This window comes from Mercenaria mercenaria, unplaced genomic scaffold (assembly GCF_021730395.1).
Source record: "Mercenaria mercenaria strain notata unplaced genomic scaffold, MADL_Memer_1 contig_4913, whole genome shotgun sequence".
Lineage (NCBI taxonomy): Eukaryota > Metazoa > Mollusca > Bivalvia > Venerida > Veneridae > Mercenaria > Mercenaria mercenaria.
The window spans coordinates 25,896-31,895 of NW_026463181.1; positions in this window are offsets into that span (position 1 = coordinate 25,896).

Here is a 6,000-nt window from a genome sequence, read left to right on the forward strand (position 1 = left end):
AAACAATCCTAAAAAAGTTATTGCAACCGATTGTGATACTAATGAAGAAAAAAAATATATAGAAGCACTTACGCAGCATTTAAAAACCTTGATATTAATTCTGGGTTAATAAAAATGTGCTGCGAAGGGAAAAACAGAGTAAAAAGTGGAATATCAAAAACTAACGGAAAAAGATATAAATTTAAATATTTTATTTCTTTTTAATTGTATGTTTTATTGCTTAACGAATTTTTTTCTAAATATAATATATAGATGGCTGTTAGAGAAATTGAAAAATCTACAAAGCAATATTATAAGAAATTTGAAATTAAAATTACATATAGACAAGATCCGAAAAATCAATTATATTTAAATATAGAAGACTAATTTGGTATTCTTAAATCTGAACTTAAAACTTTAAAAAGGTATAAAAATAAATGTTGTTTTAAAAATAACTTTTGCAAAAATGGATAAAACTGTCAGCTTATTTTCAATCAAAGGCTTTAGAAATTATTAACACAAACGAAACAGAAAACACTTTACATCAAGCTTTTGATGAAATAATAAATAGAATTGGCAATTTTCAGAAGGAAGTGGCTGGAGAATAGAGTCAGTTGATGCTCATTATATAAATAGATATAAATATAATCCATTAGTTGCTTCTAGTTATTTAGAATTACCAAAAACCATTACAACATCCAATGAAAGGATTAATAAATATAAAGAATAATGATAATGATTGTTTTAGATGGTGTCATTTAGCTTACAAATTTCCTGTAACAAAACATTCTGAAAGAGTTTCAAATTATAAAAAACTTTTAGAAAAACTTAATTATAAAGGAATAAAATTTCCTGTTACAATAAATCAAATACCTAAAATAGAAACTCAAAATGATATTTCATTTAATATATTTGGTTATGAAGATAATAATGTTTATCCATTATACATTTCAAAATATCAATATGAAGAACACTGTGACATGTTATTAATCAATAAAGATGAGATAAACCATTACGTTTGGATTAAAAACTTTAATAGATTAATGTGTAACAAAACCAAAGATCAACATAAAAAACAATTTTTGCAAATCATGTTTACAAAATTTTTCTCAAGAAAGAATATTAAATGAACATATACCAAATTGTTTAGCTATTAATGGTGTTCAAGCTGTAAAAATGCCAAAAGAGGGAAGTAAGATTTATTTTAAAAATTATCATAAAGGTTGAGCAGTACCTTTTGTAATTTATGCTGATTTTGAATCAATAACTGAAAAAATATCAACTGCTTTACCATCACCTGAATCTTCATTTACTGAACCATATCAAAAACATATAGATTGTGGTTACGGTTATAAAGTTGTTTGTTGTTATGGTAACAGTTATACTAAACCAACACAAGTTTACAGAGGTCCAAATGCAGTTTATAAATTTATTGAAAAATGCTTGAGGAAGAGGAATATTGTAAGAAAATATTTAAAGAACATTTTAACAAAGATTTGAGAATGTCTAAAAAGGATGATGAAAGTGAATTTAAAAAACAAAAGTTTTGTCATATCTGTGAAAAAGAATATAAGGAAAATGAAACTAAAGTAAGAGACCATTGTCATGTAACAGGAAAATTTACAGGAGGTGCTCATCAAGACTGTAATATTAATTTTAGACTAACACACAAAATTCCTGTCATTTTTCATAATTTAAGAGGATATGATTCCCACTTTATTATGCAACAAATAGGAACATTTAAAAAAGAAATTAATGTAATTCCTAACAATATGGAAAGATATATGGCATTTATGGTAAGTGATTTGATTTTTATAGATAGTTTTCAATTTATGTCTCAATCATTGGAAAACTTAGTAAAAAATATTCCAGAATTTAAATATTTATCTCAAGAATTTGATAAAAGTAAACTTGAATTATTAAAAACAAAAGGTATTTATCCATATGATTACATGGATTCATTTGAAAAATTTAAGGAAACTAAACTACCTCCTAAAGAAGAATTTTATTCAATTTTAAATGAAACTGAAATTAGTGATAGAGAATATGAACATTCTAAATATGTTTGGAATAAATTTGAAATAAAAACAATGGGAGAATATCATGATCTATATTTAAAAACTGACGTCTTACTTTTAGCTGATACATTCGAAAATTTTAGAACACTATGTTTGGAATATTATAAACTTGACCCTTGTCATTATTTTAGTAGTCCTGGGTTAGCTTGGGATGCAATGTTAAAAATGACTGGAATAAATCTGGATTTAATAACTGATATTGATATGTATCTTTTTATTGAAAAGGGACTGGGAGGAGGAATCAGTTATATTTCAAACCGTTACAGCAAAGCAAACAATAAATATATAAAAACCTATGATCCTAAATTAGAATCTAAATACATTATGTACCTCGACGCCAATAACCTTTACGGTTGGGCTATGTGTCAACCTTTACCCTCTGGAAACTTTAAATGTATATCCGAAAAACAATTCAACACCTTAATTAAAAAAGGTAAAACTAACTTTATAATTGAATGTGATCTTGAATATCCAAAAGAATTACATAAAACCCATAATGATTACCCTTTAGCTCCTGAAAAAATTAAAATACCAGACGGATGGCTTTCAAATTATAGTAAAAATATTAAAACAGAATTTGAAATAGGAAAAAGTAATGTAAAAAAATTAGTTCCAACTTTAATGAAAAAAAACAAAATTATGTAGTTCATTATAAAAACCTTGATCTATATGCACATTTAGGATTAAAAGTATCAAAAATTCATAGAATATTAACTTTTGACGAAAGTTCTTGGTTAAAAAGATATATTGATTTGAATACTCAAAAAAGATCTAAAGCAAAAAATTCATTTGAAAAAGACTTTTTTAAGTTAATGAACAACTCTGTATTCGGTAAGACGATGGAGAATTTACGCAAGAGGGTTAATATTGAATTAACACATAATGAAAACCTTTTATTAAAATATATAGCAAAACCTTCATTTGTTAGTTCAACAATGTTTAATAAGAATTTATTTAGTATTCATAGAATAAAAGAAAATTTGTTATTAAACAGACCTTGTTATGTTGGAATGTGCATTCTGGATTTATCAAAATATTTAATGTATGATTTTCATTATAATTATATTAAGGAAAAGAATAAAAATTCAGCAAAGCTTTTATTTACTGACACAGATTCATTATGTTATGAAATAAATACTGAAGATGCATATGAGGATTTTTATAAGGACAAAGATTTATTTGATAATAGTGATTATAACCCAAAATCAGAGTTTTATTTTGATTATAACAAAAAGGTAATTGGAAAATTCAAAGATGAAGCTGCCGGCATTCCCATTGTTGAATTTGTCGGATTAAGAAGTAAAATGTATTCATATTTATTAGAAAATGAAGTTAATGTTAAAAAATTAAAAGGAATAAAAAAGCGTGTTGTAAAGAAAACAATAGTTCATAAAAATTACAAAGATACTTCGTTTAATTCAACCCAGAGTAATCACACCTTTAAAGTTATTCGTTCTGATAAGCATAATCTTTCCAGTTATGTTATAAATAAAATGTCTTTATCATGTTATGACGATAAAAGATATATTCTTGATAATGGTATTGATACATTAGCCTATGGTTATATTAATTAAATTACAGAACCATAAATTGTTAGCTAGAACCATAAATTGTTAATTGAATATTCATGACGTTTAAAGAATTAATATAAATTACATCAGTCATTTTAAATTCATAAGCATAATTAATAGAAATGTATTCATTTTTTCTGTTATTTTTGGCATTGTAACTTTGAAGAATTTTATTTTCTTTGTTTTTTAATTCCAATTTAGCTTCTCCTTTATCTGATTTAATTGCATCTATAAGAATAATTATAATGCAATTTTGTTTAATTGTTACATTATTACCATTTTGAACTAAACCAGGACTAGCATTTACAACTTTCCACTGAAATAATCCACTATCGGTATCTTCTGTTGCAGATGTTAAAAACAATGGAGGTTTTCTTATTATTTGGCGTTCTATTTTATTTACTTTTTCATTTATATTATTGAATATTCCCATTATATAAATTATTCCAGTTAAATAAAAACATAGTATTTAATTAAAACTTTAATTAAGACTTTAATTAACTAAATAGAATCTGATATAACTTCCTGGTTCTATAGTAAAACTATCAAAAATTAATATCTGAATGAATAAAAAACTTTGCTCCTTTACTTAGATTAATTTTGATTTTTTTCTTGTAAACATTTGTCGTATTTTTAACCTCAGTTAAAATATTGTCCCGTCCTCTTATGTGATCGCTCATCCAAGTAAAATAAAAATTAACAATGTTTTCATGAAAGAAGTCAATGATAATATTTATTTCGATTATATAATCCCCATCTTGTTCGACTAGATATCCACTATCCTCATATTTTAAATCTGGAACCTTTATAATAAAATTCTTATAATCTGTAATCTTACTAGCTCTCAATCCAAACAAAGCAAAAAGGAATAAAGTTCTAATTATTTTTTGACCTAATTGTTTATCCTCAAAATCATATCTTAATCCATAATCAAAATATGTCTTTACATGTAGTTGTCTGCTGTTGTAATATTCAAAAAGAAAGAGTTCACCTTTTGCTTCTTCTTTTCTTTCTTTTAAAGCCTTATGTTTATTTTCATGTTTAAGAATCACATCAGCCAAATCATCAAATCGTTTTGTTGTAACTTCATCGGAGCTTTTAATTTCATTATATATATTGTCTATCCCTTTTTCAAAAACAATATCTTGTTTATCATATGCGTCTAACTGATCATTAATTATGTTAATTGCTTCAGTATTAGCAGTAATTAATTCTCCTTGTTTAACTGATTTTTCAACTTCAAAGTTTAGTTCATTTTTATTTTCTTCAATTTTAGTATTGACTTCGTTAATATCTTTTTGTAACAGATTTGTAAGTTTACTTAAGTCTGCGTACTTTAAATTGTGACGTGTGTCAACATTACTAATCAAGATCCAAAGTTGTTTCTTAAAATTTTCTATTTTAGAATTAAGCTCTGTTTTAAGGTTATCTAATGTTGTATCATGGTCGTCATCTCTTTGTGAAGCTGCTTTTTCCAATTCAGATTTATATTCTGCAAGTTTATTTGAAAGTGTGTCGAGTAAATCTTGATGCTTTTTTTCAGCTTCTGTATTTAGTTTATTTATTTCTGTTCTAATTTCTAACTGATACATATTTTGTAACTTTTTCTCAGCTTCAATAATCTTGTTTTTTAGTTCTTCATGTTTAATCATAGTATTATTTATTTCCTGAACTTGATTGTATAAGTTTTCAAAAGTTGTTCTAAAAAAAAATTTTTTTATGTTGTCATCTGTGAAATCAGATTTCTCTTCAAGTTCTTTAATAGAATCAACCATAGCTTTCATTTCTTTTTCAAGTTTACCTTGTAATTGATTAATTAATAATGAATTGTTTTTTAAGTCTTTTGTTAATTCTTCAATATTTTTTACTTGTGCTTCTAGTGTCTGTTTTATACTTTTGATATCTTCAAGTTTGTAGTCATCTATTATACTTTGATTTTTTTTTATACATAAGCCGTCTTGAAACTGCATCAGCGGGTTTATCTGGATTTCCTAGGTTAATTATTTCATTACCTCCCATATCTAATGCTCTGTTCATTGTGTTATCAATTTCCTTATTTTTATGAAGATATGAGTCCATGTCCTTTTTAAGCTTTTTAAATTGTTTTCTATTAACATAATCACTTAAATCAATATCAAATTTAACTTTTCTAATACTTTCAGGTTCATTATTTTTTCTATATTATTTAAAACTCCCATTATATTATTCAGTAAAGTTTTTTCTTAAAATCTTCCTTGGTTTGTCAACCTATAAGAAATCATATTTTTGTTTTGTTGCGTTAGAAAAAGAGTTGTAATCTATATTTTGTTCATTACAAATCATATCATTTTCTCTTTTACTTGGACTTTCAAACAAAATATAATGTGAACAGT